The sequence below is a fragment of the Prionailurus bengalensis genome, chromosome E2 (assembly GCF_016509475.1).
Source record: "Prionailurus bengalensis isolate Pbe53 chromosome E2, Fcat_Pben_1.1_paternal_pri, whole genome shotgun sequence".
NCBI classification, from domain to species: Eukaryota; Metazoa; Chordata; class Mammalia; order Carnivora; family Felidae; genus Prionailurus; species Prionailurus bengalensis.
The window spans coordinates 45,215,031-45,231,030 of NC_057352.1; positions in this window are offsets into that span (position 1 = coordinate 45,215,031).

Here is a 16,000-nt window from a genome sequence, read left to right on the forward strand (position 1 = left end):
GTTTTTCGAAGGAGCACATCAAGCATGCTAGGAGTTCTTGCAAAGAAAGTGGTTAAAAGCGAGGCAGCTGAGGCTCTTGATTTCAGCTCAGGTCATGATCTCACGGTTTGTTAAGGTTGAGCTCCTCAGCACGGAGCCTGCTTGAGAATCCCTCTCTCTCCCTCTTTACCTCTCCCCCGCTTGCACTCTCCCTCTCTCTCTCTCTCCCTCTCTCAAAATAAATAAATAAACTTAAAAACAGAAAAAAAGGAAAGTGGTTAAAAGCACAGACACAAGCCAACATTCAAATCCTTATTTACTAGGTCAGTGACTTTGAGCATGTTTCCTGACTCAGTTTCCCCACCTGCTAAATAGGGATAATAGGAGTACCACCCTCATAGTGTTACCAGGCGGGGGTCACATGAGTGATCTGTAAAGCGCCTAGGACAGTCCCTGGCACTTGGTAAGTGCCATGAAAGTGTTTGCTATTCATGAGAACTTGCTGTGTGTCAGGCCTGTGATCCACTGGCCTGGTCTCAGGTAATCAGGAAGGCCAAGAACATCCTCTGTGAAAGGCAGACAGTGGGAGGCTGTTCTTCCCCTCACACACATCAGAGAGTCTGAGCTAAAGGAGAAAGGTCTTTGTCCCCAGCAGGTGGCTTGCCTGGAGCCATCACAGTCTGGTAACCACTTTCATGGGGACTAGAAAGACCTTTTCCCCTGTCGTTCTCATCAGGGCTCTGTGATTGATTCTCTTGTCAGGGACCTCCTCCTCTTTGAAGCCCCCCCCCACCCCCCACCCCCGCCCCGGGGCTGGGCCTTTCCACGTCCTCCCCCTGCTAATGGGAAGCCAGTCAGTTGGCTCTGGCGGGCAGATGACGAAACCCAGGCTTGGCTGACTTTGAAACCAATTTGTAGAGTTCACATTTAGTGAGCTCTGAAGGCCAAAGGGCCAATGTTTTTAACTTGGGAATCCTCCGGGCCTTGATTGGATCTGTGTCTTCTGAGTCTCTGGGGCTCCCAGCTGCCTCCTACACATCTAATGGAATAAGAATCAGAACATGCACCTTGACCTCTGAGACTGAGTAGTGTCGTGTGGAGGGGGGTTCTTACCCTGGACCATTTCAAAGACATTTGGCTGACCCTGCGGCTCTGAGATGTTCTTGGAAACTTGGGGGATTTGTTGCCACGGCTTTCTAGCCAGGCTTCCTCTGATGTTGGGGGAACAGGAGAGGTCTCTGCCTTTCAGCCCAGGGCCCGACTGAGCAGAAGGAGGCACTCGGTCTTGGGGAACAAGAGGGCAAGTGACGCTCTTGGCCAGCTTGGGATGTCTCAGAGGAGCTCTTGAGGTGGCTGCTGGGCCAGAGGTTGGGGGCAGAGCAAGCTGAGACTGTCACTTTCAGGGGCTAACTGTGGGGTCACAAAGACAGTGTAAAACTTCAGTATTGCTAGAGTCTTTCTTTTTTTAAATATTTTATTTTTAAGTAATCTCTACACCCAATGTGGGCCTCGAACTCACAACCCCCAGACCAAGAGTTGCATGCTCCACTGACTAAGCCAGCCAGGTGCCCCTGGAGTTTTTATTCACTGCCAGCAGATGTTGTCAGCTGAAACTGTTGGTTGTCACTTCCAACACCCTACCCACAGCACTGTCTGGGTCATGTGGGTAATCTGCACCTGGCTGACCTTGACTTTTTCAATCTACCGTTCCGTGAAGGAGCAATGACACCAGACTATCTTGGCCTTCACAGAAGACCCTCGGGTGTTTCTTTTTCTCTGTAAAATCTTTTTATTTCAAAACAATTTCAATTTCAATTTTACAGAAAAGCGGCAAACATAGCATATGTATGAAGAATTCCCATATGCCCTTCACCCAGATTCACTGTTCACATTTTGCTGTACTTTCCATATGTGTGTGTGTGTGTGTGTGTGTGTGTGTGCGCATGCACATATGTATATGCAGAATTTTTTTTCTGAACCACTCAAAACTAAGGTGTAGACACATTTACCCCATACTTCAATGCATATTTCCTAAGAATAAATATGTTTTATTGCATCACCACAATATGATTATAAAATTCAGAAACGTTAACATAGTACTGATCCAATACTATTATTTAATCTACAGTTTGTATTCCAATTTGACCAATTTCCAGTAATGTATTTTCTAGCCACTTTTTCCCCATCCGGGATCTAATCCAGGATAAGCATTACATCTTGTTGTCAGGTGACTAAAAGTCTCTAGAAATGCTCCTTAATCTATCTTTGTGTTTCATGTCCTCGGGAATTTTCCAAATGAAAATCAACCTGAAGGCATTCTTGAGGCTGTAACTACTCTAAATGCTAACTCAAAAACAAAAAAATCCTTTCCAGTTGTTGCCTTTGAAGCCTCAAGACAGGTGGGTTTGACAACGATCTATTTTGGTCATGCCTGGCCCTTTCTGGCGTTTCCATCTACACTAGTCTCAGATGATCCCGGGCTTTGGTCTTGGGTACACAGTAGATGCTTAATAAGTACTTGCTGATTTGCCAGGAGACAACATGGATTTGGCTACTGGATCAAATAACCCCAGTGACATTCCAGGAGGATTTTGCTGATGTAGATAGGGGGACAAAGCGTTGGCTCTTCCAGAGGTGAATACCAGGGGCAATAATCCAAGGACAGCAGGAAGGCTGTATCTTTCTATTCTGTAGTTCGCTTAGATTCTCCTTCTCCTCGAAGTCCCCAGCAGGACAGTCGGGAAGCTCCACTGCAGGTTGTTAAATCCACCAAGTGGTGGCGGGGTGCAACCTGGTGCTGTTACAATCCTGTAAACCCTGCCACGTATTTTTTGACCTCTTGCCTAGGGTCTATAAATTTAGATCATCTCCGCAGGAACAACAGAGAATGGAGCTTTGAAATCAACCTATTTGTGGTTGCCAGCCTCCAAGATGTCTCCAACCTGCCTCCCCTGCCATCTGCCCCTTGCACACCCCCTCCCACATGAATCAGGGCTGGCCTATGTGAACAACAGAACTTGGTAAAGGCGACAGTTGTCTGCCTTCTGAGGCTAAGTCATAAAAGATAATGCAGCTTCCACCTAGGTCTCTTGGCTAGCTTGTTTTAGAGGAAGACTGCTATTTTGAGGACACTTGGCATCCCTGTAGGGAAGCCCATGCAGAGACGAACTGAGGCCCCACCCAAAAGCCGGCACTAACTTGCCAGTCATGAGTGAGCCACCCTAGAAGTGGGTCCCCCAGCTCCAACCCAGCCTTCAGAGGACTTCCGCAGTGACCAGCGTCTGACTGCAGCCTCCTACTCAAGTTACTCCCAAATTCCTGACCCACAGAAAATAGTAAATGATTAGTGAGAGATAGTAAATGATTAGTTGTTGTTTTTTTAATTTTTAATGTTTATTTTCGGAGAGAGAGAGAGAGAGGAGAGAGAGAGAGGAGAGAGAATGAGAGGATGAGTGGGGCAGAGAGAGAGACACAGAATCCGAAGTAGGCTCCAGGCTCCAAGCTGTCAGCACAGAGCCTGATGTAGGGTTCTAACTCACAAACCACGAGATCCTGACCTGAGCAGAAGTAGGGTACTTAACTGACTGAGCCACCAGGTGCCCCTGATTATTGTTCTTTTAAGCCACGAAGCTCGAGGTAATTTTCCGTGCAGAGATCGATAATTGTCACATTATTCTATTGAAAAGTAAAAGGGTGCCTGGGTGGCTCAGTTGGTTGAGTGTTTGACTCTTGATTTTGGCTCAGGTCCTGAACTCAATGAGATTGAGCTCTGGGCATGGAGCCTGCTTGAGATTCTCTCTCTCCCTCTTGCTGTGCCCCTCCCCTGGCTCGCATTCTTTCTCTCTCTCTCAAAAAAAAAAAAAAAATTATAAAGGTACATATGACCCAACAATTCCATTTCTAGATATATGCCCAAGAGAACTGAAAACATCTATCCAACAAAACTTGTACACTGTGTTCATTGAGGTGTTATTCACAATAGCCAAAAAGTGTCCAAGCTCAAATGTCCACCATCTGATGAACGGATAAATGAAATGCCATTCCATGCAATGGACTATTATTCAGGCATAAAAAAAAATTGGAGTGCAGATTCATGGTTCAACATGGATGAACCTTGAGGACATCAGCCCCAGTGACATAAGCCAGTCACAAAAGACCATATAATGATTCATTTATATAAAATGTCCACACTAGGCAAATCTATAGAGACAAAAAGTGACTTAGTGGTTGCCTGGGGCTGGGGGATATGGGAGAATGGGAGGTTACTATTAATGGGCACAAAGTCTCCTTTCAGAGTGATGAAAATATGAATTGTACACTTCATATGGGTGAATTGTATGGTAGGTGAATTATACCTCAACAAAGCTGTTACAAAATTATAAAGAGACAAACTATACAGGGACTTCATAAGACTTCTGTTCCTGTTCTTTTTAGTTAAGATATTAGTGTCTGTGGGGTTCTTGGAGAAGGTCCTAAGGGACTCACCTGGCTACAAGGTGGGAAAGAGCAGCTAGAATTGAAAGGGAGGAGCAGAGGAGATGGTCTGCTAAGATAATTAAAGGATAACTCTAACCTTCCAAATGCTATACAGTCAGAATCATGAATCATAATCCTAACAAGATTAGACTTTGGGGAGGAAATTAATAATAGAATCTGGATTCTTCATTAAGTCCTGGTGAGAATGTGATGTTTCCACCTCTGACAAATGACAGCCATTGTCAAGTGCAGTGTTCCTCCTCCACCTGCTGGAGCTTTAGCTCAGATGCTAAGCTCATCTTTTTTTTTTTAATCACCCCAGACCACTGATGTTTTAGCCCAGAGTCTTTATTTTGAACTTTGTTTTTAAAGTAATCTCTATGCCCAATATGGGGCTCAAACTCATGACCCCAAGATCAAGAGTTGCATGTTCTTGGGGCACCTGGGTGGCTCAGTCAGTTGAGCGTCTGACTTTGACTCAGGTCATGATCTCCTGGTTTGTGAGTTCGAGCCCCGCGTCGGGCTCTGTGCTGACAGCTCAGAGCCTGGAGCCTGCTTCAGATGCTGTGTCTCCCTCTCTCTCTGCCCCTCCCCCACTCATGCTTTGTCTCTGTCTCAAAAATAAACATTAAACAAAAATTTTTTAAAGCGTTGCATGTGCTACCAACCAAGCCAGCCAGATGCCCCTCAGAATGTCTATTCTGAACGCTATTAAGTTACTGGTTAGAAATGGTCACTCTCTCTCCCGTTTGGTATATGAATACCAATTTGTTGGACTCCAAAAAATTTTATAATCATTATTGTTTAAAACAAAATTTGGTTCTACTTATTCCTATCTCCTTTTTCAAAATGTTCTTTAGGGGCACCTGGGTGGCGCAGTCGGTTAAGCGTCCGACTTCAGCCAGGTCACGATCTCGCGGTCCGTGAGTTCGAGCCCCGCGTCAGGCTCTTCTGGGCTGATGGCTCAGAGCCTGGAGCCTGTTTCTGATTCTGTGTCTCCCTCTCTCTCTGCCCCTCCCCCGTTCATGCTCTGTCTCTCTCTGTCCCAAAGATAAATAAACGTTGAAAAAAAAATCAAAATCTTCTTTATAAATAATTCTTTATTTTTCAAAATCAGCTTTTCTAATTTTAGACACCAAGGATAATCAAGGTGACCTGTAATTATTTAGCATAAACAAAGGGGCAAGCAATTAAGAGTTCTTCTTAATGACATGGTATTTAAGCTAAATTTGTAGCCCCCTTTTACAGATGAGGAAAGTGAGACCCAGGGACATTTCATGACTTGCTCCAAATGACATGGGTACTATAGATCCTCACTGGGATTCACAATCTAGAATTCTCACTGTTATTCCACGTTGCCTCTGCTGGCATGCGATGGGACTGAGTAAAATGGATTCAGTATTTTATGAATGGCACCCATGCTGAGCATACCCTACCAAAAGTATCAGAGCTGAGATTTAATTATTCCATCCAAATGAAATCATGAATACATAACAAATACATTCATGTGTATTATATCACCAATGTAACAAAATAAACTCAAATTCTTATTTTTTTCAGCCTTAGTTCTTAGTCTCTTATGTTCAAGTGAAGAAATTTAAGGTCATTATAATTGATGAATGTTTACTCTGGGATCTAGAAGTCTGTTAGAACTCCTGTTTATAAATCTGCCGAATGAACTGTGCCAGGAGTTTACGCAAATCCTTCTTTTGGTTGTTATTAGTGTCTCCAGTAAGCTTTTTACATTTATGTATGTAAAAAATGCCTTTCTATCATCAAGGTATGTTGGGGATTTCTTTTGATGGGCTGGAAGAGTGGCAGGGGAGATTTTAAAGAGGTTCTTAAAGATGTTCAGCGCTGGTACCACGGTAAAGCAAGTGCAAAATTTGAGAGAGCACCCAAAACCACAGTAATCAAGAAAAATGTCATTTTAGTGGAATATTTTTTTAAATCAAAATTAATGCAAAAAGATCCATGATGAACAAAACACCAATATTTTAAGTGAAGGTAGGTCCCAGCATGGGTGGGACCAGGAGAGGGCAAGTGATATGAATTATACAACTGCAGAGTTGCATTGACTTATTGAAAATCTTAATATTTGGTTCATCGTAGAGCTTTTTCGCCTTAATTTTTTTTTTTTTTTGTAAAGAAAAATATGGCAGTTGGCACAAAAACAGACACGTAGACCAGTGGAATAAAATAGACACTCCAGAATTGGACCCACAAAAGTATGGCCAACTAATCTTTGACAAAGCAGGAAAGAATATCCAATGGAAAAAAGACAGCCTCTTTAACAAATGGTGCTGGGAGAACTGGACAGCAACATGCAGAAGGTTGAAACTAGACCACTTTCTCACACCATTCACAAAAATAAACTCAAAATGGATAAAGGACCTGAATGTGAGATAGGAAACTATCAAAACCTTAGAGGAGAAAGCAGGAAAAAAACCTCTCTGACCTCAGCCGCAGCAATCTCTTACTTGACACATCTCCAAAGGCAAGGGAATTAAAAGCAAAAATGAACTATTGGGACCTCATGAAGATAAAAAGCTTCTGCACTGCAAAGGAAACAATCAACAGAACTAAAAGGCAACCGACGGAATAGGAAAAGATATTTGCAAATGACATCAGATAAAGGGCTAGTATCCAAAATCTATAAAGAACTCACCAAACTCCACACCGGAAAAACAAGTAATCCAGTGAAGAAATGGGCAGAAGACATGAATAGATACTTCTCTAAAGAAGACATCCAGATGGCCAACAGGCACATGAAAAGATGCTCAACGTCGCTCCTCATCAGGGAAATACAAATCAAAACCACACTGAGATATCACCTCGCGCCAGTCAGAGTGGCCAAAATGAACAAATCAGGAGACTATCGATGCTTGAGAGGATGTGGAGAAACGGGAACCCTCTTGCACTGTTGGTGGGAATGCAAACAGGTGCAGCCGCTTTGGAAAACAGTGTGGAGGTTCCTCAAAAAATTACAAATAGATCTACCTTATGACCCAGCAATAGCATTGCTAGGAATTTACCCAAGGGATACAGGAGTGCTGATGCATAGGGGCACTTGTACCCCAATGTTTATAGCAGCACTTCCAACTATAGCCAAATTATGGAAAGAGCCTAAATGTGCATCGACTGATGAATGGATAAAGAAATTGTTGGGGCGCCTGGGTGGCGCAGTTGGTTAAGCGTCCGACTTCAGCCAGGTCACGATCTCGCGGTCCGTGAGTTCGAGCCCCGCGTCAGGCTCTGGGCTGATGGCTCAGAGCCTGGATGCTGTTTCCGATTCTGTGTCTCCCTCTCTCTCTGCCCCTCCCCCGTTCATGCTCTGTCTCTCTCTGTCCCAAAAATAAATAAACGTTGAAAAAAAAATTTAAAAAAAAGAAATTGTGGTTTATATACACAATGGAGTACTACATGGCAATGAGAAAGAATGAAACATGGCCTTTTGTAGCAATGTGGATGGAACTGGAGAGTGTGATGCTAAGTGAAATAAGTCATACAGAGAAAGACAGATACCATATATTTTCACTCATATGTGGATCCTGAGAAACTTAACAGAAGACCAGGGAGGAGGAGAAGGGGGGTGGGGAGTTACAGAGAGGGAAGGAGGCAAACCATAGGAGACTCTTAAAAACTGAGAATAAACTGAGGGTTGATAGGGGGTGGGAGGGAGGGGAAAGTGGGTGATGGGCATTGAGGAGGGCACCTGTTGGGATGAGCACTGGGTGTTGTATGGAACCTATTTGACAATGAATTTCATACTTAAAAAATTTAAAAAAGAAAAGAAAAACGTGGCAGTAAAATAGTATTTATCTTGATTTCTGAGATTTGGGGCGGCCTCTTCAATTTCACACAGGAAGCGAGTGCGTCTCCTGTCTCACCCCAGCCCTGGCCTGCACTGGGCCTGAATCTTTCCCAGGGAGAGCTAGAAAGAAGTTCCCACACCCCGCGCCCCAGGCACGCCTGGCTTTGGGGAGCTGAGTGACATACATCTCAGGAAAAGTTCTTTCCCTAGTGTCACTGGTGGTGAGAGGAAGCTTTTTTCAACCCTCTCTGTTGTGACACGTTTACCAGTTTATGGGGCACATCTGGCGGCCTCTGGCTAGTGAGCAACTTCCCAGGTAGAGTCATGGAATCAGCTGAGCCCACAGGCCAATGGGAAGGGAGTCTTTCCGCTGAGTTTGCACATTCCCCAGCTGAAAAGTAAGATTTCTGAAGAGTCCTAATGAAGGCCCAAAGAACTGAAAGTACACTTCACACACTTAATAATACTTGCCAAGTTGAATTAAACTTGGCTTTTGTGTAACCTGAATGTCCTCACATGCTCCGTGTTTCTGGGGTTACTCTTCCTCTAACAGACACACGAGAGGTTTGGAGGCTTGCGTAAACGTTGGGGTGCTCCACGATGAGAGAAGGATAGTTAGCATCATCTCTGTTCTCAATTTCTGCTGCTGTGATTCTCCGTCTTGCCCCTCTAGTTGTGAGGCTTTTTACCCCCGCAGATGCTTTTCTCCCCATGCTCCCCAAGACTCCAGTAACCAGGCTCTTTGTGAAACAGCTTTTCCTGAAGTCTTGTGGGAAACAGAAGGGCACTACAGCATAGTCCTGGACAGGAAACCGTTTAAAATTAAATAAAGACATTTATGGGTAAACAAAACCTAGGAGAATTCATAGACAACAGATCTGCACTATAGGAAATGCTAAAGGAAGTTTTTTCAGAGTGAAAGGAAATGATACCAGGTCAAAATTTGGATCTTCAGGAATAATGAAAAGCACCAGAGGTAGTAAATATAAGAATAAATATAAGGGGCGCCTGGGTGGCTCAGTCGGTTGAGTGTCTGACTTCAACTCAGGTCATGATCTCACAGTCCATGGGTTCAAACCCCACATCAGGTTCTGCGCTGACAGCTCAGAGCGTGGAGCCTGCTTCAGATTCTGTGTCTCCCTCTCTCTCTGCCCATCCCCCACTCGCATTCTGTCTCTATCTCTCAAAAATGAATAAACACTTACAAATTAAAAAAAGAATAAATATAAGAAATCACTTTCCTCTCCATTTCTTAAAATACTTATAAATGTTTAAAGCAAACATTTTTAAAGCTTCACTTTCTGTCTCTCTCTCTCTCTCTCTCTCTCTCTCTCCTTCTGGTGAGAGCTCGTGGGCATGCAGGGGAGGGGCAGAGAGAGAAGGAGAGAGAACCCCAAGCAGGCTCAGTGCTGACAATGCTGATGTGGGGGCTCAATCCGTGAGATCATGACCTGAGCCAAAATCAAGAGTCGGATGCCCAACTGACTGAGCCACTCGGGTGCCCCAAAGCAAACATTTTTTTAAAAAATAGAATTTAGACACATTATTTTTAAGTTTATTTATTAGTTTTGAGAGTGGGGAGCAGAGAGAGAGGGAGACTGAGAATCCCAAGCAGGCTCTATGCTGTCAGTACAGAGCCCCATGCAGTGTTTGAACTCACAAAACCTGAGAACATGACCTGAATCAAAATCAAGAGTCAGACGCCCAGATGCCCCCAAAACAAACATTTTAACATTGTATTGTGAGGTTTTTTAACTTACATAGATGTAACACTTAATACATATTTTGCATGAAGTGGCACAATATTAATTCTAAATAGACTGAAATGTTGTGGATATATATTATATTTCTATGGTGATCACTTCTTAAAAATGCAAAGAAGTGTAACAAAAAAGCTAATTGATAAATGAGGGTAGATTTCTAATAAATATTCAATTAGCCCAAAAAGAAGGTAAGAGAGGAGGAACAGAGGAAACAACAACAACAACAGGAGATAAAGAGGAAAAAAAATAGTAAAATGGTAGACCAACATTCAACCATATCAGTAATTACATTAAGGTTACTAGTCTAAATCACTTCAATTAAAAGGCAGAATCTGCCAGATAGAAAAGCACGGCCCAACAATACTGTCTATGAGGGACACATAAAAGACGTTGATAGGAAGCAGATGAGAAAAGATGTATCATGCAGACAGTAAGGATAAGAAAGTTGAAGTGGCTAAATTAATATAAAATGAAGTATTAAGATGGAGACTATCATCAGAGATTAAAAAAGAAACCTCATAATAATAAATTATCACCAGGAAGGTGTAATAAGCATACATTACAGAGTTTCAAAATACGTGCAGGAAAAACTAACAGAATGACAGAAATAAAGGGAGAAATACACAAATACACTATTGTAGTCAGACATTTTAACACCACTCTCTCAGCAATTATGAAAAACAACTAGACAAAAATCAGTAAATACATAAAAGATTCGAACAACACTTTGAACCACCTCAATCTAATAAATATTTATGGAACAAAGTACCCACCAGAATACACATTATTTTCAAGTTTAAGTGCCCTTGATATATTCACCAAGGTAAATCACATTCTGGGCCATAAAACAAATCTCAATAAATTCAAAAGGGCTAAAATCATACAGAGTATGTTATCTGACGACCATGGAGTTAAATTCCAAATCAATAACAATGTATGTAGAAAACCCCAAATACTTGGAAATTAAACAGCACAGTTCTACATAACAAAAAGTCTAAGAAATCCCAGAGAATATTAGAAAATATTTTTATTTGAATGATAATAAAAATAAAACATACCAAACTTTGCAAGATGAAACAGAGCAGTTCTTAGAGATGTATTTATAGCTGTAAAACCTAATATTGGGGGAAAAAGGCCTAAGTTTCACTTTTGGAAGCTAGAAAAGAAGAGCAAAGTAAACCTAAAGTAAATGATAGGAAGGAAATGATACAGAGAAGAACAGAAATTATAAAATAGAAAGCAGATAAATAATAAATTTAGCAAAGCCAAAAGTTGGTTATTTGGGAAGGTAACAAAATTGATTAACCCCTAGCCAGACTGACCACCTTCCCCCTGCCCCCCAGTAAAAGAGAGAAGACAGACTACCAATATCAGGAGCAAAAGAAGGCATATCACTGTGCTAAAGATATTAAAAAGCTATTAAAAGGATGTCATAAACAAGTCTATGCCAATAAATTAGACAATGTAGAGGAAATGGACAAATTCCTTGAAAATTACACCTTCCAAAACTGATATAAGACAAAATAGAAAATCTGAATGTCCCTTTATTTTATTTTATTAAAATAATTTTTTTAATGTTTATTTATTTTTGAGAGAAAGACAGAGCACGAATTGGAGAAGGGCAGAGAGAGAGGGAGACACACAGAATCTGAAGCAGGCTCCAGGCTCTGAGCTGTCAGCACAGAGCCTGACGTGGGGTTCGAACCCATGAACCATGAGATCATGACCTGAGCTGAAGTTGGACACTTAACTGACTGAGCCACCCAGGCACCCCCTGAATGTCCCTTTAGCTAGTAAATAAACAATGCATTATCAAGAACTTCTTGCAAAGGAAACTCTGGGCCCAGATGGTCTATTCATGAATTCTATTAACTATTTAAGAAAAGTATTACCAATGCTACAAAAACTCTTCCAGAAAATAAAGGAATGCTTTCCAATTTGTTTTGTGAGGCCAGTGTAACCCTGATCCCAAAACTTGAAAGACATTAGAAAAGAAAAAAGAAAGAGGGAGAGGGAGGGACAAAGGAAGGAAGTTAAAAACCAATATCTCTCATGAACATAGATGCAAAAATTCATAATAAAATGTCAGCAAATAAAATCTGATGGTATATAAAAATACATCATAACCTATAGGATTTCTCGTAGGAATGCAAAACTGGTCTAACATTGGAAAATCAATGTAATGCACCATATTAACAAAAAGAAGGAAAAAAAGATAATTGCTGGTAGAAACAACTTTATACGTTTTCAACATCTATTCATGACAAAGCTCTCAGCAAGTTAGGAATAGAAAAAAAGTTTCTCAATGTGAAAAAGCATATCTGTGAAAAATCTAGAGCCAACATCATATTTAATGGTGAAATATTGAATGCTTCCCCCCCAAGCTTAGGAACAAGGCAAGTATACTCTCACCTTTGGTATTCAACATTGTACTGGAGATCCTAGTCAGTGCAGTAGCACGAGAGACATAAAGATTGGAAAGTAAAAAGTACTCTATTTGTACATGACATGATTGTTTATATGGAAATACCAAGGGGGGTGCCTGGCTGGCTCCGTTGGTAGAACCTGTGACTCTTGATCTTGGGGTTGTAAGTTTAAGCCCCATGTTGGGTGTAGAGATTACTTTAAAAAAAAAAAACTAAGAGATCTACAACAGAACTAATAACCAGAATTAGCAACTTCACATGATACAGGGCTATTATTTTAAAAAATCAGTTGTATTTTTGTATATCAGCAGCATACAGGTGGAAAAAAAAATTCCACTTACAATAGTATCAAAAAACAGGGGCACCTGGGTGGCTCAGTTGGTTGAGTGTATGACTCTTGATTTTGGCTCAGGTTATGATCTCATGGTTTGTGGGACCAAACCCCACATGGGGCTCTGCGCTGATAGTATGGAACCTGCTTAGGATTCTCTCTCTGTTCCTCTCCCCTTTTGTGCTCTCTCACTCTGTCTCACTCTCAAATAAAAAACAAACAAAAACATACACTGCTTAGGGATACATTTAACAGAAGACAAGTCCTATACATTGAAAACTGCCAATCATTGCTGAGAGAAATTCAGTAAGATCTAATAAATGCAGAAATATGCCATGTCATAGCTTGGAAAACTCGGTATTATTAGTCAATTCCAGCGTATTGGTATGTAGATTTAACGAAGTCTCCTTCATAATCCTAGCCACCTTCTTTTTTAAATTTTTTTTTCAACGTTTATTTATTTTTGGGACAGAGAGAGACAGAGCATGAACGGGGGAGGGGCAGAGAGAGAGGGAGACACAGAATCGGAAACAGGCTCCAGGCTCTGAGCCATCGGCCCAGAACCCGACGCGGGGCTCGAACTCGCGGACCGCGAGATCGTGACCTGGCTGAAGTCGGACGCTTAACCGACTGCGCCACCCAGGCGCCCCCCACCTTCTTTTTTAAATGACAAATTGATTCTAAAATTTATGTGGAGGACCTCGAATATCCCAAGCAAGACTGAAAGAAAAAAAAAGTGTAGAACTCATCCCATTTCAGGATTAACCTTGAAGCTACAGTAATCGGACAGTACGCAGGGTGCCTGGGTAGCTCAGTTGGTTGAGCGTCCGACTCGGTTTCAGCTCAGGTCATGATCTCATGGGTTCATGGGTTTGAGCCCTGTGTTGATCTTCACGCTGATAGTGCAGAGCCTGCTTGGGATCCTCTCTCCCTCTCTCTGCCCCCACCCACCCCCCTCAAAATAAATAAATAAACTTAAAAAAGACAGCATGATTCTATCATAAGGATAACCATTAGGTTAATGGAATAGAATAAAGAGTTCAAAAATACACTTAAGTGGCCATTTAATTTTTGGCAGGTACCAAAGCAATCTAATAGGAAAGAAAAGTCTTTGCAATAAATGATGCTAAACAGCTGGATATCGCTTACAGCATTATCTTGAACTATATACAAAAATGAATTTGAGGTGGATCATAGAGCTAAGGGTAGTAACTAACATGATAAAACTCCTATAAGAAAACCTAGGACAGCATCTTCATGACCTGGTGACAAGCAAAGATTTTTTTTTAGACACTCAAGAAAATGAATAGGCAGGCCATAGACTGGGAGACATTATTTGTAAAGAAAGCATTTATCTGACAAAGCATTGGCCTTTAGGACTTTAGGACACCTATACTTCAAGAGCAAAAAAGACAAACAACCCAATAAAACAATGGCTACAATTTGAGCAGACACTTCACAAGGGAAGATAGATGAATGGCCGGTGGGTGCTTGAAAATGTGCTCAATATCATTAATTATCAGAAAGAGTGCAAATTAAAACAAATGTAAAATGAGGTACTGCTACATACCCACCAGAATAACTTAAATTAAAAAGACTGACAATACTAGACGTTAGCAAGGGGATTGAACAATATTAACTTTCTTATTTTGTTAGTGGGAGTGTAAAAACATGTAAGCACTTTGAAATAAAGGTCTGGCAGTTTTGTATGAAACTAAACATACCCCTATGACCCAGCAATTTTGGTTTTAGGTATTTACCCAAGAGAAATGAAAGCGTGTGTCTACAAAAAGACTAGTATAAGAATGGTAATAGTATTTTTCGTCATAAAGCCCCAACTGGAAACATCCCAGATGTCAGTCAACAGGAAGATGTACAAATTGTGATATATTCATGCAATGAAAAGGAACAAACTACTTATGCAACACCATGAATGAATTTCAAAAATATTATGCTGAATGAAAGAAGCTTTAGACAAGAGAGTACATATTGTATGATTGCATTTACATGAAGTTCTAAAGCAGGCAAAACTCATCTATGGTAAAAAAAAAAAAAAAAAAAGATGAGAACACTATGGTTGTGCGGGGAGGACATTGACTGGGAAGGGGCACAGGGAACTTTCTGGATGATAATAATATTTTATATTTTGATAGACGTTTGGGTTATACAGATGCATGCATTTCAAAAACTCATTGAATAAGAATACTGTTAACATGAATGCATTTTACTTTGTGTACAGTTTTCCCTCAAAGAATAAATAGTAACTTTTGTCAGTGATATATATATACTGAAATGTTTTTGGGTGAAGTATAACACTAGGGAAAGTGCACCTTACATTGAAATGCATCAAAAGGGGAGGCAAATGATGGCTTCATGGATGGGTAAAGGGATAGATACATGACAGAGCAAATATAGTACAATATTAACTTTTTAGTACAATATTAATTTATAATATAAGTGATTCACATAGAGGATGTTCACTATACAATTATTTCAGCTTTCTTTTTTTTAAAGATTTTATTTTTGGGGCGCCTGGGTGGCGCAGTCGGTTAAGCGTCCGACTTCAGCCAGGTCACGATCTCGCGGTCTGCGAGTTCGAGCCCCGCGTCAGGCTCTGGGCTGATGGCTCAGAGCCTGGAGCCTGTTTCTGATTCTGTGTCTCCCTCTCTCTGCCCCTCCCCCGTTCATGCTCTGTCTCTCTCTGTCCCAAAAATAAATAAACTTTGAAAAAAAAATTAAAAAAAAAAAGATTTTATTTTTAATCTCTCCACCCAACGTGGGGCTCGAACTCACAACCCACAACATCAGGAGGCATACGCCCCACGATCTGAGCCAGCCAGGCACCCCTATTTCTATTTTCTATGTTTGAAAATTTTCCAAATAAACTGTTGGGAGTGGGGGAGTGAACACTAGGCACGTCCAAATACGTTTGTGGCAGCACTATTTGTAATGGCCCCCAAATGGAAACAATTTCTATGCCCATCAACAGGAGAAGAGATAAATCAATTGCATTATAATCATAGAATAGTCTACAGCAGTGAGGATGTAAGATGGACTGGACGCAACAGTATGGATGACCCTCACAAACACAATGTGAAATGAAAGAAGTCAGATGCTAAAGGCACAACTCATTTGTATAAAGTACAAAAACAGGCAAAACTAGTCTGTGCTGTTCAAAATCAGGATAGTGATTGCCCTTGGGTGGAGTCAT